Source organism: Acinonyx jubatus, chromosome B1 (assembly GCF_027475565.1).
Source record: "Acinonyx jubatus isolate Ajub_Pintada_27869175 chromosome B1, VMU_Ajub_asm_v1.0, whole genome shotgun sequence".
In the NCBI taxonomy this organism is placed as follows: domain Eukaryota; kingdom Metazoa; phylum Chordata; class Mammalia; order Carnivora; family Felidae; genus Acinonyx; species Acinonyx jubatus.
In genome coordinates this window covers 158,739,212-158,763,996 of record NC_069382.1, presented here as the reverse complement: position 1 = coordinate 158,763,996, position 24,785 = coordinate 158,739,212, and the positions used below count along the sequence as shown (strand labels likewise).

At 51.3% G+C, this 24,785-nt stretch overlaps 1 protein-coding gene across 4 annotated transcripts in view; it reads left to right on the top strand.

Annotated features, from left to right (window-relative positions):
• Positions 1-15,573: 15,573 nt before the first annotated feature.
• Positions 15,574-24,785, top strand: part of PDGFRA (platelet derived growth factor receptor alpha) — a 51,311-nt gene continuing 42,099 nt past the window's right edge. Inside the window, exon 1 of one of the 4 annotated variants that reach the window (XM_015082199.3) lies at positions 15,574-15,768. The gene's annotated coding sequence lies outside the window, so the exon portion shown is untranslated. Of the gene's footprint in view, positions 15,769-16,800; positions 16,941-18,475; positions 18,613-19,379; positions 19,520-24,785 lie in introns of those variants that run through there. The other 3 variants (XM_015082201.3, XM_015082200.3, XM_027056780.2) reach the window with 3 other exon arrangements.

Below are 24,785 nucleotides of genomic sequence, written 5' to 3'. Positions count from 1 at the left end.
TTATAATAATTAATGCATTTTCTCTCTTTTTTTTTTTTTTTTTTAGTGCTTATTTATTTTTGAGAGAGATAGAGACACAATGCAAGTCGGGGAGGAGCAGACAGAGAGGGAGACACAGAATCCGAAGCAGGCTCCTGGCTCTGAGCTGTCAGCACAGAGCCCGATGCGGGGCTCGAACCCAGGGAACAGGAGATCATGACCTGAGCCGAAGTCAGATGCTTAACCAACTGAGCCACCAGGCGCCCCAATCAATGCATTTTCAAAATTCTTGCCAGAAATATTATTTTTCACATTATTAAATTCTGTCCCTACTGTTATTGAAACAGTAGAACATTTGCAGCTTATTCCTCCCTACCCTAAAGCTACTGGCTTTGAGATCTGAGCCAGCTGAGCCCCCAATTCCTATACTGCTCTGTAGGAATAATTAAGTCCCTTAATAATTTAATGTCCCTCTTGGGAGACATTAGGGTGCTTCCTGGGCATATGGAAGGCTATTTGATTTTGAAAAAAAAATTTATTTCCTAGAAAACCCAGACCTTCCCCCAGGGACTAAGTCATTTCTTCCTTTAGAAAACCTCTTTGGATGAACTTCAGCTCTGCTTTTTTTCCCCAGAGCCTTCCTGCTCATGAATAAGCTCTGGGCTGCTTGTCTAAGAGTTGCTGTTCATCCCTCAGGTCCCTCTCCTGTCCACTTCTTGTGGACACCCAAGTAAAGGCACCTTCCTTCAGTGGATGTCAAAACTCCACATTCAAGGATGATATTAAACATTATTTCACTCATAGTCTAAAACGGACTGGATTTATTCACTTGTTCTTTCAATAAACATTTGTTGAGTGCCCAGCCTATGCCAAGCACTGTCTCCCAGGCGCAGGGACTAGAGTAGTTTTCAAAGGAGACAGATTCCTCGTCTTCATGACCTTTACAGTCTAATGGGACAGACAGAACAAAACCCAAAAAAACCCCACAGGGAAACAGAAATATGTAACTATAAACTGTGATAAGTGCTGTGTGATTAGTTCTGTGAAGGGAAGCCCAGAAGGGAGCGGTCAGAGATCTCCTCAGGACAGACTTTAAATAAGCGACAGGAAGGGTGGGAGAGAGGGTGGGACAGAAGGAACTTTTCCCAGGCTAAGGAAGAGGAGTGTGCTGGTCCAGAGGTGGGAAAGGGCTTGACAGACTTGAGAAGATCAGTGTAGAAACAGGAAGAGAGTGATATCGGGTGACATTGGACGGGTAGGCAGGGCCACTTTAAGGAATCTGGGTTTTCTTTTAAATTCATCGAGAAGCCTTGAAGGTCATTAAGTAGGAAGTGATATTGGTCAGATTTATGACAGCCCACTGTCCATGAAAATGACTAAAATGAAAAAGGCAGACAAACATCAAGAGTTGGAAAGGATACAAAGTGAATGGAACACTCGTACTTTGCTAGTGGGGGCAGTGTCCCAACACATTGGGACAGTGGCAGTATCGACTAAAGCATGTACATTTCATGACCCAGCAATTCCACTCCCAGGTATATTCCCAACAGAAATGGGTTCATAGGCTCACCAAAAGATAGGCATGAGAAGGTTTATAGCAGTATTATTCTTGATAGCTAAAAGCTGGAAACTACTCAAGTATCCAACAACAATGGGATGGTGAAATAAATGGTGAATTCATACCACAGAACACTTTCCAGAAATTAGAATAAACAAATTACAAGTACAAGCAACAACATGGATGAATTTCATTAACAAAATGTTTACTGAAATGAGTCAGACACAGGAGAGTACACCCTGTATGATTCCATTTATCTATGATTCATATAGAATCTGTAATTCTGTGGCAACGTTTTCAAGCAGGTTGAAAACCAACCAATGGTGTTGGAAGTTAGGACAATGGGTACCCTTGGAAGAGGCTAGTGTAGAAATAGCGGAAGAGGACGTCTGGGATACCAGTCATGAGTGTGTTCATTGTATATAAAATCACTGAGTTATACACTATGGTTTGTGCTCTTTTTGTATATATGTTACATTTCAACAATATATATTTGACTTACATAAAAAAATAAGAGTTTACATTTTAGAAAGAGTACCCTGACTGCTGTGTGGAGAATGGATTGACAGTTGGCAACAGAAGATGTAGAGAAACAACTGGAGGGTGAGTCCCGATGAGAGGAATCTCTTGGCACTAGCGGGGTGCAGTGGAGAGGGAGAAGAAGGGACAGATTTTAGATATTCTTGGAAGGTAAAATCGATAAAACTTGTTAATAGCCTGCATATGGGGAGTCAGGGAGAAGGAAAAACAAAGGAAACACCTGTCTTTGAAGCTTGGGCAACTGAGAAGATGGTGGTCTCATTACCCGGGATAGGAAAGACTAGAGGAGAACCAAGCTTGGCTGAAAACCCATAGTTTGTAAATCAAGGCTTCCCAGCAGCTCCACTGGGTACAAGGCTGATCTCAGGGGAAGTGAAGAAGGTCAAAATGACTCAGAACACCTACAGCCTCGGGGTGCCTGGCTGGCTCAGTTGGTAGGCTTGGTAGGATGTGCAACTCTTGATCTCACGATCTTGGTTTCTAGCCCCATGTTGGATGTGGAGCAAAAAAATAAAAATTTAAAAATAAAATAAAATAAAATAAAAACAACCTAAAAAACCCATCTACGGCCTTGTCAGACCTAAGAGATTCTGTGAAGAGAAAAAACGGGGAACATTCTCATTCACAATGAGATCATTTCTTCCCGGGATTTTACTGTCTGTTTCCAATCGCTCCCCACTCCCTTAGTTCTGGATCTAACATGCAAACTTCTGCCCCCGGGAAGGCCACAGCGATATCCCTATATTCCTCTCTCAGCCAGAAAGTAGAAAGTTCCCTTCTCTTCCCCTTTAGTCATAGCTAGCCACAATGGAAGAAAAGACTTTTACCAGAAATAAAAGGAAAGGAACCCAAATGTCAGCCAGAGAACATGAAGACGGGAGGAAAGCAAGAGTGTATTCTGGGTTGTCTAGGGTCTGGCTCAGACAACGGGGCGCTGGGTGTCTGTCATGCTGAAAGTGCTGGGTGCAGAGATGTCATACAAGGCGAAGCTGGGGGGGCAGCCAGGACCCTTTATGGTGGGTTTTGCAGGCTGTGCCAAAGGTTCTGGAACTTGATCTTATTGGAGTTGGGACAGGCAGTTGGGAGGCTGTGATCAGTCTAGAGGCGAGATGGGGAGACGGGCTAGTCAAGGATAATGCCCAGGCTGGAGGGACCTTTTGGACTGTGATATCAACAAGTGAGGGAATGCAGGTCAAGGAGTAGGTTTAGAGAAGCAGCTTGAATTGGGTCAGTTGAATCCTGGCCTGGTGACAGCTTACATCTTGCTTCCCACAAAAATCCCCATGGCTCCGACCACATCCAAGCCCCAACCCCGGGGACTTGAATGAATGACCCACCGCATTTGTTCATACGCTAATGTGTGCTTCTTAACACATAGATTTTAAACTTCTGGGGATAGTGTTCTATTTCTTGAAATTTCTTTGGTGTCTCTTCCTGGCCGCCTAACACCCAGCTTTGCACATAGAACGTCTTCAAAATGCCTCTAGAAGTTTGTGGCATTTATATAGTGTGAACCATAATAATAGGAAAAAGGCCCAGGAACATGAAAACCTACCCCACTCAGATTCCAGGAGGAAAAAACATTTTACTTCTGAGTTTCTTGATTCGCAACTCTACCCCTGTTATGTCCACATAGACTCTTTCTAACTGCAAAGAGCATGATGGTGGTGGGGAGACCACTGCTGGGACCCGGGAGGGTGTCCATTCTTCCCCTACCTGGGAATGACGGCTTGTATAAATCAGCAACCTCTCCTACTCAGTGTCTGTGTCACTGTTCCTTTTGCCCATGGCTGTGAGGGACATTGGATGAGCTCGCAGATTCAGGAACACTTTTGGAAGGTGGAAAATGGCATGGGAGCATGGGGGTCGCAACAGTGGAATAGAAAAACTGAAATGAAAGTGACCTGTACCTCCAGCGTCTGGATTTGAGAGTATCCGAAACACTGAAATGTTTTTCATCCACCCTTCAGGTAATATGTAGACACCGCTGGCCTTCATCCTCTGGATGGTAGGCGTGATGGTGGGGTAAGGATGAGCTATTTGCCACACAGCTTTAGAATGAAACTTATCAATGGTTATGGACAGGGCTGTGCATTTTAGCCGAGCATCTTGGCAAGATCACGGTGCTCAAAGACCAAATAGTAGGCAATACTCACAGTACCCATCAGACCCGCTCTTCCTCAGTCATCCAGGTGGGGTGGGGCAGGGAACTCTTGAATGGCCAATTCCACTTTCTCAGGTTTTATTGGTGGCTTGAGGGAAAGCAGACAGCACTCAGATAGGCAGATAAGATAACCACTATCTGAAGTGTGAGTCTGCATTTTTAAGTTGTCTTTTATTTGGAAATACATTCAATCTCATTTAAATAGTGGGTCAAAACTTAAAGATTCAACTCTATACAGCTATAGACAACTCATTTTTTTTAAGTGGGCAGAATAACATCATGTGAATTAAAAAGAAAGTTTTTAATGTTTATTTTTGAGAGAGACAGAGAGAGAGAGAGAGAGAGAGAGCGCGCACGGAGGAGGAACAGAGAGAGAGAGGGAGACACAGAATCCGAAGCAGGCTCCAGGCTCTGAGCTGTCAGCACAGAGTCCGACACGGGGCTCGAACTCACGGACCTCCAGATCATGACCTGAGCCGAAGCCGGATGCTCAACCAATTGAGCCACTATAATAGGAATTTTTACCTGCAATAATAGTTTAGTAGGCTAGGTTATTAGGTTACACCATCAGAATTGTTGATGCATAACCAGTTTGGGACCCACAGAGACAGTAGTTAATTATGCCAGAGTTGTCAAATTTACCCCAGCTTCTGTCACTGGGAAATTCAGGTGACTCAGGGATCTTCATTTATAGAAGTCATTCTTTACCTTTCGTGTGACAGTCTGGCGTGTCTCTGATTACCACAAGGAGTACTGAAATACATCTTAAATCAAAGTTACAATCATGCCACTGTGCCCTGAATTTGGTAGAAGATGGGTTTGGGACAGAGCATTGAGTGCAAAGACCTGAAGTCATCCCAATCTTGCCTGAACTCAACTAAATTGGAAATAGGTATTGGATCTCAACGATCAAAATTCTTCTTAGAGATAAGTGTGTCTGTTGTTATCTGTGTCCGTAGTAACATGACTCAGCCATAAAAGCATGAGTGTTTTTTAATCGGATAAATCACTCTTGTTCAACTGGCCTCACTGTTTCCCAAGCGGAACAACGGGGCTCACCCACAGTAATAATATCAGGGTTTTCACAGGGCTGCCGTGGAAAACTATTGGATCAGAGGTATTTTCCTCGATGCCTGCCCCTTTCAGAGGGCCATTTCCATAGGAGAACCTCGGAAAATTAAACCTTTTAGCTCCGCAGTGCAGGACAGTCTGTCCAAACACTGTTCTTGTGGTAATACGTGCAAAATGTACTACGATATTCCTTACCCGCAGGTAAAATTGTTGTTTCAGTGTCTGAGAATTCCAACAGTCAGTGCAGACTAAATGTGATGGGGCACTGATATTTGTTACAGGTGCCAATTTTAGACCTTTTAATTTGAGCTGAACTTAAGCGCAGGTCCTGAGTTAGTTCTTTGAAGTCCTCAGGCGCGGGATGGAAACTGGCTGTAGTGCTCGTTGCATCCTGTGCCCTCCCCCCCCACCCCCCCCAACCCCCCCAACCCCACCCCTTGTACTGACACACAAACCTTAGTGTTCTGAGGATGAGCCCAGACGGGGTCAGACCTTCGAGACGAATCTCCGGCTTGCTGAGGGCTGGCCTGGAACTGAACCAGTTTCTAGGGGTGACCGGGGAGTCTTAGGGAAGGGAGAGGCCCTGAGCTGGTTCCTCTCCAGAGTATTCGGGAACCCTTGGCTTCTTTTTCCGGCACTCACGTGGACTTGCGGAGTGGACTTGGATTCTGAGCCGGCCTCTTGCGCCCTCTAGTGGTGAAAAGTCACAGTCGGGCAGAGGTAGAACTCCGCCAGGGGTTTGGCTTTTCTTGCTTTCATTGGAGTTAACGACCTAGACGTCTACCAGTCAGTGAAGTCATTTCATAAATACACTCAGGGAGCAATGCAATAATTAACCAAATGCACACACAATAAGGGAACTGGTAACATTTTGTATTATCCTCGATGGGCCTTGGGTTCTCTGTTTTGTAATGCAAACTCTATCTAATAGGCTGTATGTACCCAGTGGATAATTGAAAACGTGCTTTAATCAAAGGCAATCATTCTGTCATTGTCAGCCTGTGAAACATTAGCTCAGGGAGTTGGATGACAGCATGCCTTCCTCTTATCTCCGCAAGACAGCCCCACCCTCAGGATGATAGAAGAACCAGGTTTGGCTTTGTCACGAATCTCCGTTATATTCAAATTTCATGATAGCCAATCTCAAGGGAGCGGAAGGGTCTCTTTTGAACAAGGACAACCCCCTAGATGAGTGTGTTCAATCATTCTGTGATTTGGTATCAGAAAGTTACCGTTCCTTGGGGCACCAAGAACTGCCATTTCCAGAAACAGCAGAGTACGTTTTGTTGTCTTTCTACCTGCCCCAAACAAAACATTTCTCGTGGGACCTAACTTACTGAATGACTTAAAAATAATAGCAGAACATAGCCACTTTCCTCAGAACTGCATGCAACTTTAAATAGCACCTCCTCAGGGGAGCCTCAGTTGGTTGAGCATCAGACTTTTGCTCAAGTCAAGATCTCACAGTTCGGGGGTTTGAGCCCCGCACCCGGCTCTGTGCTGACAGCTCAGAGCCTGGAGCCTGCTTCGGATCTTCTGTCTCCCTCTCTCTCTGCCCCTCCCCTGCTTGTCTCTCTCTCTCTCTCAAAAATAAATAAACATTTAAAAATAAATAAATATCACCTCCTCAGGGATGATTCCTTGAGGTATGGAACCAGCTCTGGCTTCCTGTGATAGGCTCGTGGGTCACCAGATGACAGCAGAGCTCTTGTCACATCTGCCATTTAATCAGGGCCTGGTTTGTTTTCTGTCTGTCTCCCCCCAGCCCCCCAGAAGCCGAGCCCAGAGAGCAGAGGTCTTGTTTGTTTCTCTACCACAGCATCCCAGAGTCTCGCACCATGCCTGGCACAGGGTTGCTGAATAAACATTTGTCAACTGACAATGTCCAGAATGCTAAGGAGACAGGCCACAGAAGAAAGCTGGTTTCCATTCTTCTCTTAGGGCTATGAGGGACCCCTTCACTCATTATGAGCTGGAAGAATATATGCTGAAAGACTCAGCGATACCTGCTTGGAGGGTCGGGAACAGCCCTAATACCTTGGCACATTTGCAGCTATGGATATAGAGCAGGGTGAGGAGAAACTCAAGTTCTCTTATTAAATTCCTGCGTCAATCAGAAATCATCATCTCCTTGCCTCGTGGGGCTGCATCTCTGCCAAGGAAGGGTCTGGTGGTGGAAGTTGACCTAAACTCCGTGGCTGTTTACCTGCAGGATCGTTTTATTACCTCAAAATGTGGGCGTGAAGTTTACCTCTCGGCAAGGGCATCTTTAAAGCGGTTAAAAACCGAACAAGGACGTAAGTATGTTAAGGATCTGGAGGCAGCAAAGAGAGAAGGCCAGAAGTGTGCAGACTGTAAGAATGTAATTAAGGGTAAGAACAGGACCCTAATGAGGAATGAAAATAGGAGACCAGGAGAAAGGGTGGGGGAGGAGAACTCATGCCTACTTCCTGTTGTTTCTTTCAGAGTCCTTTTTCTAGAAGGGCTGACTTTCCAAAGACAAATTGAGTAGGTAGCATGTCTGAATCGCGTGTTGTAAAACACACACACTTAGGTCCCACAGGAATGTTGTTAATGTCAGCACGTCAGCGGGGACACGTCCAGGTCTTGGTAGGCTTAATGGGGATGTCACACAGCTGTGTATGTGCTTCAGCCCTTCTATCCCCAGACAGTTTTCAGTTTTGAGTGAAGGTGATTGTAGTTAGAATGAACAAACGCTTTCTGATTTTGTTAGTTAGCCTCAAGCTGGGCTGCCGGTAACAGAAAAATTCAAAATAAGAGGCGTAATGAGCTAGAATTTTGTTTTGCCTACATTTTCAAGAAGATAGTAGGGAGTCTCTCAGGGTTTGTTTGGAGCTTCACAGGTTGCAGACCTTCCATGTACTACACCATAGTGCATGGTTTCCATTTTCAAGGTTGCCTCATAGTCTAAGATGGCTGCCGAAGCGCCGGTCATACATCTGCTTTCCATTCAGCAAAAAGACCAGATTGAGAAGAACGTGCCCTCTACTATTAGGGACATTTGTTGGCAGTTGGACCCACAGCTTCAGCTCATCTGCCGTTGGCCAGAGCTTTTCTTCATGACCACATCTAGCTGCAAGAGAGACATGAAAGAAAGGTTTTGTCCCAGGAAACAAAAAAAATCAGTCTCAATTACTGAGAAGGAAGAGACATTGATTACTAGGGGACAGTATGTAATCTTTGTCACTGAAATCATATATATATATATGTATATATATATATATATATACATATATATATATACATATATATACACACACACACACACACATATACATATATGTATATGTGTGTGTGTGTGTATATATATATATTTTTTATTTTTTATTTTTTATTTTTTATTTTTTATTTTTTTTTCCCTGAAAATGAGCTCTACTTCAGTCTCTCCAGTGCCTGGTAAGGGCTGGGGGTGAATGATAGAGGGCTAGTACCTGAGGATCCTTTGGACAAGAATCCGGCTTCAACCACGCTTGGGTCTTTTGGTGATTCAAATCCAAATGTGGATACAAAGGTACATCTAAGAGTGTGAATGATGGAAACAAGAATCTAGTATTGCCATTCATCTCATAATTAAAGCTCTCATGGTTTCATAGAATGTTTATCCCCATTCAAATACAAAGCCAGCAGATATGTTCGGCCACAATTGATACTGTTGGACTTAGATGCTAAGTGTAGCTGGCTCTTTTAATTCAACCAACTCCCATACAATCCATTGTCTGGATTCAGAGCTGAGAGCCGAATATTCAAGAGATAAAGATTGCCGGCTGTTCCTTCTCAGCTGCTTCTTTGCCCACCAGAAAATGTTGGGAGTTACCCAACGCTCCGTTCTGGATTTTCGACTCATTTGACTCTTGCCTTCCTGAGGTTTTCAAATGTATCATCTTTAGGAGTGGGCTCAATGTTTTCCTTCCCAAATTTGGTTCCTTTTGTTCCCCAACTGAGTCAACAACACCAGCTATGGCCTAAACCAGAGGCTTCACTCCCCCCCCTTTCCCTCCCCCCCCACCCCAGCTTGGGGGGATGTGCATTCTGTCAGGAGGGATGTGCATTCTATTTGTCCCTTTCACATTCACTTTCTTCAAACCCCTGCTGTTAACCCTGGGGCAAGGGAAGCATCCTCTCTTGCCAGATTACAGCAGTAGCCTCCCTGCCTTCTGGCTTCATTCAGTCTGATCTTGCCTAAAATTCAGCTCTGTTCCAGTCTTGTCCTTCCGGAAACCAATTCTGGTACTTCCCTAACATTAAGTCCAGACTCAACGGGACCTGGAAGGCCCCATGATCTGCCCTCCTTCTTGCTCCTCCCCATCTGGCCTTTTCCAAGTTCCGGCCATTCCAAACTTCTTTCACTTCTGATTACCTTGTGCTGTCTCTCACCTCCAAGTCCCTGCGCACGAGACTCCTCCCCAGCTAGATTATCATTTCTCTTAGGTTCAAAGAGCAGATGTCCCTTCTCTCTAAGAAGTCCTCACTGGCCCCCAAGTTGGGTTAGGCTCTTCGTATGTCCACATCGCTGTGCTCCTCTAAAATTTGCTAACAGCACTATGGTGCAACTGTATGTTGAATTGTTTGTTCAACTAGCGTATAAACTCCATGAAGGCAGGGCTGTGTCCTTACCACTTGGCACAGAGTCTTAGGCATCTTAGGCTCAGTAAGAATATATTGCGTTGTATTGGAGCTCCTCCCAGCCCAGGCTGGAGATCCCAGTTGTACACAGGCTGGAGAGTTTGGGAAGGTTCTGTGGCCCATGATTCAAAACTACGCTTCGTCTGGCTTCCCTAGCCGTCTGAGTCTCACAGAGAAATGAGTGTTGGTCCAGTGAGTGCTCTCTCAATACTCAGCAGGGAGGCTGCAATGGAGGAAACTTTGGTGGCGAGACAAGAGTATTCTAGCAACTTCCCTGAAGGCAAGGACCCTATCCATTCTGCTTACTGCTGTATCCCCAATGCCTAACAGAGTCAGACACAAGGCAGATGTTCAACAAATGCTTCTTGAGTCAATGAACCAACTCTCCAACGCTGAGAAGAAATTCTGATTAGTGGACACCATGAAATTTTGATGAATTAAAAAGTGAGAAAAGTGGGGCACCTGGATGGCTCAGTCGGTAGAACATGCCACTCTTGATCTCTGGGTCATGAGTTCAAGCCCCAAGTTGGGTGCAGAGCTTACTTTTAAAAAAATAGAAAAAGAAACTCTTCCAAAACCAAGGTTAGGGGGCAGTCTGGTGGGGGAGGGTAGCCATGAGAGGTGCGTGCATGGGACACTTTGCCCTCCCAGGGGCATCCTCTCCAAGTGAGGGCAGGGCGTCATGTGCAGAGCCCCACAAGACACCCAGAGGGTTCCCTCATGGATCCTTACCTCAAGTTCCCCATGCCAAGGCCTTCGCTTTCCTGCAGACCCTCTGGTTGGTGATGCCAGGCCTGTCTCCCATTTTTGGTCGCTCTCTTTATCCTTCCTGGCTCCCCCTCCTTCTGCCCTACCGCCCGGGGCCCCCTTTTTTGGGGAGGACCTCAGACACTGGGGAGTAATAGCTGAGAATCCAGATGTGCCTCGCCCCCTCCTTGAGGATACGAAATAGAAAACTAGACTGGCTTTCGCCCAGCTTTTGAGGCCAATCCAAGGGACCTGGCGACGGGCGCGACAGTCATCATGTCTGTGGAAAAGCCTGAAGAAGGAAAACAGGGACATAATGCAGACCTTATGCCTATGTGTGCAAGTAAGGAAACTGAGGCTCAGAAACATGACCAGTCTTCACCAGATTACACAGTACCTGGAACTGGGACGTGGCCAGGCAGGTTCTGGCAGGGCCGTATGCAAATTGCTTACCCCCTCTGACTTTGTTTGCTCCTCTGCTAAACGGGGGTAATCTCGCACAACCCCCAGGGTTGCCTCAGGGATTAAATAGAATAATGCCTTGATTGAATAATGTTGCCCTTATTGAAACTTATGTACCACACTTAATGTCCCTGTGGCTTTCCACTATCACAACGCCTCTGCTGGATTTTTTTTTTTTTTTTTTTTTAAACATCACAGGGTCTTGCTCTACTCCTGGGACTCCCAGAGGACAAGGCCCTTTCTTCAGTCAGCCTGACCTAAACGCAGCTGTGTGTTGGAAAGCTGGACACTCAGGCCCCTAATAAACAGCAGACCTCCCAATCGCTTCAATGCCTCTCCCTCCCCTCACGTAGGGTTTCAAATGAAAAGTAACTAAAAGCTAAATCCTAAGGAGCAGAGGCAAGGGGGCGGGGAGGGACGCCAAAAATATCCGAGATGAAGGAAGTGGGGGTCTCTCCCTAGGAAAGGGGTACTCTAAAATCCAGATCCAGAGAGGGGTTCAATCCTACCACATGTTTCCCAGCTCTCAGGAGCGGGGGCCCGCCTGGGCTGGGCCACAAAGGGGAGCGCACAGTCTGCGGGCCTCAGGTCCCAAAGCAGGCTGCCTGGTGGTCGTCAGCCACAGGGAACTGCTTTCCATTTCTCCCTGGACACAAATCTTCGGGGAGAGAGAAAGAGAGAGACCCAAGGAACCCAGAAGAGACGCTGCACCCTCAGCTAGCCAGCAACCGCCAAGGAGAGGAGGTGCGCCGGGGGTCCTGGACGGAGAACTCTCACCCCAAGTTATACACGCCAGTCTGAACCTTTTTGGAGAACGGTTCCTCCTCCTTTTCCAAGACCTGGGCCTCTCTGCATCCTGAGCGTGCAAAGACGCTGGCAGCAAGCTTCCAAGCCTCAGCTGGGGCCGACCCGAGGCAAGGGCGGAGTCCTCACCCGGTCTCCCCGTGGGGACCCCGCAACTGTGCGCCACGTCCGCACGCCTCCCCTGCGCGGTCCCTTCGCGGGGCCCTGGGAGGCGGCTTTTCCAGGCGCTGGCAAGTATTGATGGCGGGGTGGGGTGGGGGGGGGGGGTGGGGGGGGGGAAGGGGCAGTTAGAGCCGTTTTCTTTTTCAAACCACCAAACGGCCCTTCATTTTCAAACTATGAAGCTAGAAATGTGCCCCCGTCCCGTCGACTTCATGTGGGGGGGGGGGGATCATAAGTTTGTTTAACTGTGATTTGCACAACTTAATGGCTTTGATAACTACTACAACCCCAAGTCTTCTAAAGCAAAAGGGCCCTCTGAATTCCCGGAGGAAAGCAGAATTGGGGGTGGGGCTGGAGGGCGGGGGAGTAGAGGGGAAACAAAAAACCAGCTCAGCGGGGAAACGCCCCCGAGAGCCGAAGGTGTGCCTCCCGGCGTGGAGGCTGAGGCTGCGGAGGGGTGGGGGCCGCAGGAGCGAGCCCCGGGGCAGGGCAGGTGGGTGGGTGGGGGGCGATTTTTGTTTCTTTTCAGGGACCATTTTGGTTTGGTTGTGCGAAGTTTGCGGGGCCTTCTTTTTGATGGCTGGTTCTACTTCACCCCTTTTACACCCTTGCATCCAATTTTACGTCGCCTGCGGGCCTAGACGCGCGAGGCCACGCCAGAACGGCCATGCTCTCTGCCCGCCCCCCGCACCCCCTCCCACCGGCTTTCCCCAAACTTCTCGACCCAGCTCAACTCCGAGTTAGGCCTCCTTCCCAGAAGGTTTCAGCAACCCCCCACCCCCAACCCCGGACTCCCGGTTTGGGGAGAAAATTCTCATTTTTAACCCCATGATGATCCCACAAGGAAGAGACACGAGAGGTTAAAATAAAAACCCGGGGGCGGGCTGGGACCTTCGCACAGCTGCCCACGTCCGCGAAAGTCACTGCTAGGCGCGCGCCGGGTGGCCTGCTGCCCCGCGGTGCCCCGGGCAGGAGCCGGGGGAGAGGAGAAAGGACCTCGTCGTCCGCCTTGGCCGGCGGCACTTCTGGCCCGCGGCTGCTCCAGGACCACCCAGGACCCCGGGCGCCCAGGGAGCAATCTGGAAGGATCTTAGAACAACAAGGGTAGAGTGCGGCTCGCCGCCCCCCCCTCCCCCGCCCCACCGCCTGGGCTGACTACGCGGCAGACCCGTCCTCTCCCGAAAGCTCGGAGCCGCGGCGGAGGGCGGACGGCAAGATTCAAACCCGCCTATGAGCCGTGGGAGGCGCGGGTGGGTGGTGGCTGCAAGGGCAGGACGCGTTTTAAGGCACGAACCGCCTCTTTGGTTCCTCCCGACCACTGGGTTTATTTTGCTTTTGCAGGGGAAGCAGATGTTGACCTCTCTCCGTCTTTGCTCGGCCCAGACTCGGCGAAGTGATGCCCCAACCATTTGCTTCCCTGCGCCACCCCCCACCGGTGCGCTATCCCGGGAGTCAGCCTCCCAGGCCTTTAAACCTTCTGGAATGTCACACATGGAAACCTTTAGCAAATGTTTGTTAATGATCATAACAAAGGCATCATTCAAATTAGGCAGGTAATTACTACCAGAAGGACAACTGGGTGCTTGCTCACTTGCTCATGCGTTCTCCATGCTTCAAACTCGCGAGGAGTTACGACCCGAAGACACTCCCGCCCAGCCTGCTTTTCGGGCTCCTTGAAGCATCTCTGAAATCAACCGTGAAGTTACCATTTGTGGGCGGGGAGCCCTGTGTTCAGGAGACCCCGACGCGACCGGGCGGGCCCTTTCGCAGAGCCTAACGGGCCTTCCCGGGCAGCCTCCCTACTTTGTCTCCTATTCATTTGGGTAGTCGCTATAAAAACTTCGACTTCACTTGTTTTTATTAATGAGATGAAAGCCAGCACCCGCCTTGTCCATTATTCCGCACTGTGATTTTTTGGGGGTCGTGCGTCCCGGTTCATTATCTACAAACATTACGGTATCCTGTTAGCATTCCGAACAAGGGGCCGTTCATATATTTGCCTTCAATGATTTCCTGAAGGAACATGTGGAAGTAATAGTGAGCAGTGCAGTCGCCCGAACTGAAGATGCACGAGAGGCGGGCGCGCAGAAGAGCTGGGGAAATGGGGCCCCTAGCCCAGCCCCAGGCGTCTTCCCGAGCCTGACACCCTAGGACCCCATCCCAGTTAAGCGCGAGATCCCTCGGAGCACTTTTCTGTGACCCTTTCCTGCCGGCTGTTCCCTGTCCACCTTCCCGATGAAGGAGGTGATGGCTGTCCGACGTTCCAGGCTCAAGCTGGCCGCCCTGGCCGCTCCGAGAGTGTCGGTGGAGTGGGGGTGGGGATAAAAAACGACCCCCTCAATCCTACGGGAGAATTCAAAATTAGAGAAGGCGGGGAAGGTGAGCGCGCTCCCCTCCCCCCTCCGTCACTTGGAAGCCCCACTCGGCCCGGTCTGGTTCCTGGAGCGTCAGCGCCCCCTTTCCTTCGCGAGCAGAATCGTTCTCTCCCAGTATCATCTCTTGCCTCGCGCCTTGGGCACAGGATTTGAGGCCCCGCTCAACCCCAGGGCGGCAGTAAGGTCAGCCCAAAGCGGCAGGAGGGAACCCGCGGAGGTGAACCTTCCCTGAACGCGGAGGTGGCAGGTTTTTTTGCACGTGATTCCTCGAACCGCCAAGCCCGAGCCTTTTTGTGTGCGTGATAGAAGCCAGGGCAACCTCGCCTAGATAACCCCCAAAACAAAGGCACGACAAGATAAGTGCTTCCGCGGGAGTAAAGGTCGTTCTGTCGGAGAAAGTTCCAAACCTACGCACACCCTCGATTCTTTGTACCTTCTTTCAAACCCGTTTTCAAAGCAAAGCAAAACAAAAACAAAGACCATCATCTTCATATTGGACTCCACAGTTTGCCTGCATCCCATTTAAGGACTGGCAGCTACCCGGCATTTGCCCTAAAAGACCCCAGGTTGTAAGGACGCCACCGCTGGGAGACCTCTCTCGACAGCCCCCCTATGCAGTTGGGCTAGGAATTTCTACAGAAGGCACATTCTCCATTCCAGATGTATACTCTTTCTGGGCATTAACTGCAATTTCACGAGTTCTTTTTTTCTCTTTCAAAGAGAATGCAAAGCAGTATAGCAACATAGGAAAATATCCCCCTAAGTCAGGAGGCAAACTCATTCTGGAATTGATGGGCAGTTTGTATTTTCACGAACCTCTTTCCCGGCAGAACATCAACACCTCCCCCTTCCACCACCCCCACCCCATCTGGTCTGCCTCTCTCCGCCCCCCAGTTGTTGTCGAAGTCTGGGGGTTGGGGCTGGACCCCCTGATTGCGTAAGAGCAAAAGAGCGAAGGCGCAATCTGGCTGCGTGGAGAGTCAGAGCGCACGGAGTTCGAGAGAAACTTTTATTTTGAAGAGGCCAAAGAAGGGGGGGGGGGCGCTTCATTTCCTGACAGCTATTTACTTAGAGCAAATGATTAGTTTTAGAAGGATGGACTATAACATTGAATCAATTACAAAACGCGGTTTTTGAGCCCATTACAGTTGGAGCTAGAGGGAGAAAAACAGGAGGGGACTACGGGAGAGGACTGCAAGCCGTGGACATACTTTTTACTCCATATGTAGGATTTTCATTACGCATTGACATAGGAGGAGAAGGTAAGAAAGGAGAAAAAAAAAATGATTTTTGTTTCTAAGAGAAGTACTTGATCAGGCCCTTTGGGCTAGCAGTGAAGTAACTTCACTCAAACTTTAGGCGATGAGGAAAAAAAAAATGGAGTTGAATTCCAACCGTGTGTCCAGAGTCATTTATTTTGAATAAACTTTACTTGGAGGGAAGATAACCATAGAGTTCGAAAGTCTAGGGATTTAAAAAAAAAAAAACACATTTTCCAGACCTATTTTTAAAAAGCAGTGTTTTTCTAACAACTCTACAGTCTCCCAAAGAAATTGTTTAGGCTTACATTTTTGAGGTTTCTTTTGGGGCTGGGGGGTGGTATCCGTGTATACCGGGACGAGCACCAAGTAATGCTGGGAGTGGGGGCAGAGGTGTTTGCCCTCTTCTTGGCAGTAGGTCCTGGAAGGCGACAGGTTTTTAATGAGTATTTTCATTCCTCGCCCGCGGTTTGGCGGGACAGCGCTGCAGCGGGTGGTGTGGAGCGCGGCAGGAGGACTGGGGGAGGTGGGGGGAGGAGAGCGTCGAGTGGGGCGCGTGAGGGGTTGCGAGGAGGGGAGGCGTGAAGGGCTCCGCAGGAGAGGGCCGGACCTTGGGTGGCAGCCGGGGGCACATGGCGCCGGCCGAGGGCGCGTAATTGCTGGACGGCGCAGCGCCGGGTGCGAGCCGGGGCCAGACTCAGCACAACCGTGGCGGCTGCGAGAGGAGTAGAGGGGGCGCGGACGTGGGCGAGGGTTTGGGAGACTCCCCAGCTGTTTGCAGGATCGGTGAAGTGAGAAGGAGAGCGGGCGCCAGCCCCGCAGTGCGCTGGCGTTGCGCGCCCTAGCGCGGGGGCGAAGGCGGGCGGGCAGACGGTCTGGAGTAATGACAAACACATTTGGCCCCGAGTGAAGAAGTCGTCGTCGCCTCGCATTCCAGCAAGTGGGATTCGAGGAATTTAGAACTGCGCTCCAAGGGGCCCTCCTTGTGCGCTGTGGTCCCCACCCCCACTCGTCTCTGCGCGCCCCCTTTCCTCGGTGGAATCATTTTTGCAAAGCCCGGGGCTCTGCTGCTGCCCAGTCCCAGCCACAGGAAGGAAAAGAGGAAGATTGCCAGAGAAGTGCAGGACTTCTGGGGAAGTTAGGGACGACTTGGAAGGCAGAGATTTGGTTCCCAGGTAAGAGAAAGATCGTCCGGGAACCGCCCTCGCCACCTCTCTCCAGGCACCTGAGCTCTGGACCCCCCTCGCGGGTCCCTTGCCTTGCGGGGATGCGTGGCACTCGCCGCCTGCACTCGCCCTGCGCTGCTTCATCCTCTCCAGTGCCTGTGTCTATTCCAGTCCTTGCGCCGGCCTCCTTGCCAGCCTCGGAGCCGGCTCCTCGCGCCCCTCCCTCCTCCTCCGTCTGTCCCCTTGGAAATCGGCTTTTACTTGTGAGACTAACTTCCCCCGGCAGCGCCGGGGGAACGGGCGGCATACATTTAGCTCGGAAACAACTGGGATCAGCGGTTCTGTTCGAAAAGGGTCGCAGCCAGCTCAGAGCAAGAGGGACCCGAGCACGGCTGCCCTAGGGGCGAGAAACCGGGTTGCCTGGCCAGGTGTGCGGGAGCTGCCAGTGCTCTGGCCAGGCGTCTCCGACGGGAAGCAGTGCTGGGCTGCCTGAATGTCGGCTGTGCGTCTTTCGAGCAGCCGGAGCGCCCGTCCCTCTCTTTGCTTCCTTAGCCCTGCTAAGACCTCAGGATTTCGGAAGGCTTGCCTGGAAGAACGTGCCACTCACTCCATCTCTCAGGGTGAGAGGCAAACCCGGGCTGGAGAGGGAGCGTGGATGGCCTTTATCAGGTCCGGACTGCCCAGAGCCCGGCCCAGCTGCCTGGAAAAGCCCTGGGCTGTGCCGTGTGGGAAATGGCTTTTTGGCTCCGCAGCCGAATTGCTCAACGTTTTGGACCGACTCGTCTCGCCGCAGTCGCTCCCAACCAGAACTAGGCAGCTTTTTAGAGCAGAGTGACATCGGGCAAACGGGGGAGACAATCGGCCGCACCGCTCTAGGGACTTAACACCCCCCGGAGCCCAGCGGGCGTCTGGGCAGCTGGAGGGGAGAGGTACTGCGGGTTTGCGCACTTCATCCGCAGTCGTGCTGGCTCGGGTTTTAACATCCCTCACCTTTACCCGCATCTGCCCCACTAGGGTCCTAGCGCTGCGGCTTCGTGTCCCTTCCCTGTTGTTTTCCTTTGCTCTTGGTTTCCTTCTTGCCACAATCCCATGATAAAGGGGGCCCTTCCACCGCGCCCGGACAGGCTAGGGCCCGTCCATCGTCGCTTTGACACCCTGGCTAGTCCCTGCTTCGAGGCTCTTGCACAGTCTCGCGTTTGGTTTGACCCAAATGTAGCTTGGGTGAGTCCCCAGAGCGGGTATGGGGGTGGGAGTGGGGGGCTGAGAGAGGAGGTAGAGGCGGGAGACACCGGGAAGGAGCGGGGAGCTGACCCTCGGCCCTTGCGCCAGAACTTAGGTGGACCGAGAGGGACTCGAAGCAGAACGCTGGCTCCCGGCCCCAGGTCTGCTTTCCTCCCGGGGCGCGGACTGGGGAGGGGAACAGGGGGAGGGGCATCGGGCCGGGCTTTCCAGCTGCAAACGCGTCTGGCGCCGAGGCGGGCCCGTTTTGTGCCTCCTGGGGACCGGCCGTGGGCGGCGCGCAGCGCCTGGACGCGTCCTGCGGACGTGGTGGCCAGCGCCTTCCTGCAGACTCCAGCGGGTGGGACTCCCTCTGGCCTCCGGGGAGCTGCGACAGGGTTACATGTTGCTGATGGACGAGTGGCAATTCTGGGGGAAAAGCTAAAAGCTCGGTGACTGAAAGGTGGGGCTCTCAACGTCCCTTGAATCTGGCTTCAAGGGGCCCACGCACAGCATCAGTCGTCGGGGTGTGAGGGGGGAGGTCCCGCGCGGGATGCAAGCTCTGGGCAAATCGCTTTGCCCCATTGCGCTCTAGTCCAGGCTCTGCCGGTCCATGTCTTTTGCTGAAGTGGCTCTGCGGCATTTCCTTTTGTTTTAAACTGAACAGTAAGCCAGGAATCGGCTCGAAAAATAGATTGGAGTAGCTAAAGAGGACCTTAGACTTGGGGCGCTCCCTCCCAGCCAACCGCAGTCTTCCCTTTCCCCTAGAAAGGGAAGCGAGGGGCGCAGGCGGGCGCGAGTGTGTGCTGAGCAGCGGGGACAGAGGCGACCATCGGGCAGGGGGGCGCAGGGGAAGCTGGGTTCTTGAAAGACGAGGGGTCGCAGTTTCAGCGCACCGCGGCCTTCTCCGAGAGCAGCTGCCCGCGGCCGTGCCGCTTTTGGGCCCATAGGAGGCGCTGGCGCACGACTGTAACCCTAAACCCCCCGGCCCCTCTCTCTCCACCCCGCCCGGCCCCTCTCCCTCCACCCCGACCGGCCCCCTCTCAGGTCTCAGCCGAAAACAATGCAAACGCCTAGCGTCGTGCCTAGGGCGCCGAGGCCGCTGCAGCTCCGAGGCCAGGAGCGCGACCGACAGGGACGCTAAACTCCGAGCGGGCGGTCGTCGCCACCAGCTCCGGGGCGACAGAGCGGCCCAGGGCGTGGGGGCGGCGGGAGGAGGAGCTGCGGGCGCCAGTTGTGGGGGCGGAGGGGCAGGAGGCTGGACGGTGCGGAACGTCCGCCGAAGGTGGTGGAGCTGCGGGGCAGGCTGCGCTGTCCGGGGACCGCGAGCCGGAGCCGCCGGCGGGCGGGCGGCCGAGCGGCCGAGCCGGGTAAGATTCTCGGGGCTGCTGCGCCCTCTAGCGGCCTTCCGGAGCGCGCGCCGTCCCGCTCTCCGCGCCGCGGCCGCGTCGGAGTTTCAGCGCTGAGCCCGAGGGCCGCGGGCCGACTGACCTTGTCACCCTTCCCTCTGCCGGGGGCCTCGGATAGATGCCTGCAACACGGTGGGGGCTCGGGAGGCTCGGGGTGGGGGGAGACTCAGGAGGGGCGGGAGGGGGCAGGGGGCAGGGTTTGGGGATAGGCTGGGGGCGTCGTAATGAATTAAGCGTGGGACAAGCGGAGGGAATGGAGGGGGTAGGGTTCCGGGCGCTGTTAGGGGGTAGCCGCCGACTTTTGTTTTGAGGCCCCGCGCAAGGTCCGCTGCCGCGCGGGCGGCCCCTGGCTGTTTGTTTGTCTTACAACTCTGCGCTATTGAGCCACGGGAACAGTCGTTTCCAATCAGCCGAGGTTCCCGGCCGCGCGGCCGTCGCGGCCCCCGCCGGGCTGGTTTACGAGGGGTGACAATGGCCTCCGGGCAAATCGGGCTGCGCGGCCCGGGCTACGGCGTCGCGGTCCCCACCCGGCGCGGCCCAGGTGGTGTCGCTTCTGCGGGTGGGTGCCATCCCCGGGGCGGGGACAGAGTGGGGGAAACAAAGCCCTGGATCACCCGAACTCCTCTCCAGTGGCTTCTCCTGCCGAACCCTCTGAACCTGTGCCGCCTGGGATGGCAGCGCTGTTTTCCGGGGCTCCCGAGGCCCCGCTGCCCCAGCGGATTCGTTCGCAGCGACGGTGCTGGTGCCTGTCCCTCACCGAATTTCTCCTGGGGCCCCGCGGACAATTAAGCTTTTTCGGCCGCAGTTTCCCTATTCCTGTTTCTATTCTGTGGGCTCCGAACTGAGGTCACCACGAAACCTAAAAGTATAACCCAAGAAAGGAAGAGATTGGAAGTTAAGATTTGGTATATTTTAGCACAGAACTTGTAGCCGCATCTGTCTCCGTGGACCCCGGGACGCATGTCCTTGGACCAACACTGTCATCTGCTGGCCGCACTTGAGAACTGCAACGACCCTCTGCTGGGGGTGAGGGGCGGCGGGGGGGGGGAAATGGGCTTCGCGGAGATTCTAAGCAAGTTGCGGCATCGGGAAGATGCATTTTCTGCCTGGTAGGACCCAAGCAGAAGATGATGACTGGTTTCCTTTTCCTGTGAAGCGGCAAGAATCACTGGGCTGAGCACATTTATTTTGTGGACTTTTGTGTAGTTTTTTCGCCTTAGTTCATTCTTTGCATTTGTGTGATGAGTCAAGTACTGACCTACCACATCTGATTATCAGAGCCGACCTGTGAAGAAGTTGGGCAGATACTTGCGTATCCCCCCCACTTTTTAAAACCATTTATTTATTTTTAAGAGAGAGACAGAGTGTGAGCAGGGGGAGGGGCAGAGAGAGAGACAGAGAGGGAGACACCGAATCTGAAGTAGGCTCCAGGCTCTGAGCTGTCAGCACAGACAAGAGTGGGGCTCAAACTCACTAATGGTGAGATCATGACCTGAGCCGGAGTCCGGCGCTTAACCTACTGGGCTACCCAGGCACCCGTTGCATGTCCCTTTATGAGTGAAGCCTTGGGGGTTGGGAGCTTGGTGACCTTGAGTTCGAGTGCCCTGAAACTTACTACACCCAGCTTATCCCATTAGGAGTCACACCAGTTTGGTGGCGATCAGAAGGAAGTGTCATTTTAGTGTCCCGTGGTTCAATATCTGATGCAGGAAGAGTAGAAAGGTTTATGAGCTCAGATTGTCCGGTAAAATGCTCCCACTTAAAAATACTCCAGCCAACACCCATCCCCGGAATGTCGGACGGAGCTCAGAGAGATCAGAACAACAAAACAGGCTCTGGTGGGGTGCAGATCCTGGCGAACACACCCTGCATGAAACGCCACCAATGTAGCCCAGCATTTGGATTGCCTGGGCTGATGTTACCAGACAGAGCAGAACATTTGTCACAGGGAAAAAGCAGGATATGTAATTTTCACAGTTAGAATTAACTTAGAGCTGAAATTAACCGAACCTCCGAAATTTGAATCTTATAGCCGTCAGTGGCTTTGGGGACTGTGAGAGTCTCCTGTGGCCTTTAATCACGCTAGGGTGGGGTGAAATTCAGTATTCAGTGGCTTTGCAGTCGGCTACACTGAGCAGTTGGTGATCGGGAAGCTAGCTCTCTGGCTTTCTGAGAATAAGATCATGCTCTTACTTCCGGAAATAGTGCCCGTGTTCTGTTTACTCTCTAGCTTAGCATGTTGTCTTTGATTATTGAGTCTCACTTAATGGCTCTTTCACTTCTGTTTGCAGGGACAGAGGTGCCAAGTTGTTAAACAATAGCGGCTCCAAACAGATTTCTTTTTCTGTTTTCATGACTGTATATATAGGTTCCTGTTAAAACAGCTTGGCTAGTTCATCGGGCCTTCACGGAACCCGAGTTTAGATCCACTTCTCCACTATGCAGGTGATGCAGGGCAAGTCGAATGACCCCTGGGCCTGACTTTCTCAGTATGTAGACGTGGAAGTCAGCCCTCTGACATCCCTGTCATCTAAAACATCTTCAGAATCTGCAGGAGGAGTCCGTATAAAAACCCCATAGCTGCAGTTTTCAAAGCACTTTTGACTAAACTCTGTAAATCAGTCTTTATGATAATGTAGTAAGGCAAGCCAGGAAGTCAGGTGTTACTAGTTCCCCTTTATGGAAGAAGAGCCCGAGGTTCAGAGAGAGGGACTGAGTGTCCGATGTGGGATGAGCCTAGTCCAGAGCAATTGCCATCATGCTTCTGAGAGAAGGAGAGAGACAAAAAAGTGTGAAGGAACCACAGGTCACGAGCCTGACAGTGAACGTGACAGACCTCTCTTTCCCCTGTTTATTTCTCTAACTCTCGGTTTTGCTTCTTTTGCGTTGTGGCTATAGAGGTCGGAGGCTGAAACCCAACCTGTAGTTGGCACGAGAGAGAGATGGGATTCTGATTTTTTAAAAACCAGATTTGGATGAAGTTCCTCCTCGTGAAGTGATTTGTTCTTGCTGACTCCTAATATGCCAGGTTTCTCTGACATGAGCGTGACCTCACTTGCTTCCGTGCACACATCTGACTTTTGGGCCAGCTGCAGGATAGAGGTTACTGATTGAGGATGAGCCTTTATACCCAGAGTAGGTAGAAAAGCGCCAGAAACAGCAAGCCGGCCTCCCAGAGAGTCTCACTGCAGGACCAATAGGCAGGGAGCCCTCCACCCTCTCGTGTGTTTTCCATTACCTCCCCATAGGGCACACACTGTGCGATTATTCACGAGTAAATTGTCTTGAGTTACCGATGAGTAACGACATGAAACTTCACAAATGCCCTAGGTTTCTAGCCAGAGAACTACGTTTATCAGAGAAGGGAGTTTGCAATCTGCCGCAAACACATGTTGATTCTCAGTATTCGCATCATTATCGCTGGCTCGGAGGCCCTGTTTTCATTGCCCACTTTGTATGTCAGTAAATAACCCTCTCTGGCAACAGGTCTGCCGTATCTGCGTGCACAGAAGGAAATCTGGTGGGGCTGGGCCAGGGCAAAACGCTCCTCGGAGCCTGCCCTATAAAAGCAGCGAGCCCTTCTCTTAAGCTCGGGAATGCTTTAAAGATGCATCATTGGCAAGCCCTGCTAAAGAAATACAGGATATAAATGTGATAAAACCCAAGACATCAAGCTGGCTCTGGAGGGCTCCTTTGAAGTTCACTAAGTGGATTATCAGTGGGAGGCTGATATTTATATGTACAAACATACAGGCCGTTCCTGCTAATTGTGGTACGTCAGGCTGGCCGGGCTGGCTCTGGGGCCCACTGTGCCCGTCACTACAGCAGTGAGGAAACCCTGCAACCCACCCCCCCACCCCCCCGGGCGCATGCCAGGATCCGCAGAAGCCATCAGCGAGCCAGCATTGTGCAAATTGCATTTGGGTTCACAGCCCTGCAATTGTACTTCTCTCGCTGGGGTGAGCAGAGAAGGAAAGCCGGGCCCCAATTTGCATTAGGAAATAGTGTTGGGCGGGGGAAGGAGGGGACCCACAAGACTGAAACCCTGACCTTTCCTTGAGGGAGACCATATGGTGGATTGGAGAGAGCATGGCTTTTGTGTCACATAGACTTCGGGTTAGAATTCTGGCTTTATCACCAGCTGTGTGACTTGGGGTGAGTTGCTAAACTTCCCTGAGCCTCAGCTGGCCCTTCTTAAAATTAAATATGTGTCAAGGCTATTATTTTTAAAAAAAATTTTTAATGTTTATTTATTTTTGAGAGAAACAGAGCACGAGTGGGGGAGGCGCAGGGAGGGAGGGAGACAGAATCTGAAGCAGGCTCCAGGCTCTGAGCTGTCAGCACGGAGCCTGACACGGAGCTCGAACTTACAAACGGCGAGATCATGACCTGAGCTAAAGTTGCACCCTCAACCGACTGAGCCACCCAGGCGTCCCTCAAAGTTATTAGGTTATTATTAACAGACACGACATAATGACAGCTTTGGCTTAGTAAATAGTTGTTTCTCATTCCTGCCTTGGAGAGAACAGAATTATTGTTTTTTTTCCCGTCTACCCCCACCCCCTACACACACCATGGTTACCAGCATTCTGCCTTTCACTCTTTCTTCCTCCTGGTAGAATTCAGTGAAGCAGAAATCCGGTTTGTGCATATGGGTCACCTTAAAGCAGAAATACATGATCAGACTCACCCAGAAATGACTAGGCTGTCATCTGCTGGATCTTTTCCAACCAACCAACCAACCAAACAAACAAACAAAAACAAAACCCCACAAAACTACAGGCGCTTAACACAGGCATACATTGAATTTCTCTTTTTTGTTGTGGTTGGTTGGTTGGTTTTAAGCCAATTTAATCAGGAATCGTGAACACACATCTTCGTTTCCAAAGCCCATGATGGAACCAGTTAAATCCCATGAACTCCTTCCACTGCATGCTTGGGGTTTTGAGCAACTCAGGGACCCAGTACATCCCCGGCCAAGGCTTAGGTGACTTTTTTATGGCATATCATAAAGCTTGCACCCCTGCCCGGGCCCCTCAGCGGGGCCTCTCCAGTTGAAACTTGGGTGCACGCTTCTTTCCCTAACTGCAGTCAGATCACTTTATCAGTGATGTCATGTGGGCAGTGAAGGGGGAGATAAAATAAGGTAAGTGGGATGTGCATGAAAAGGAAGAGATAAGGAAAAGGGGGCCTTTTCAGTGGATTGCCCAGAATAGGCTGTTCGGTG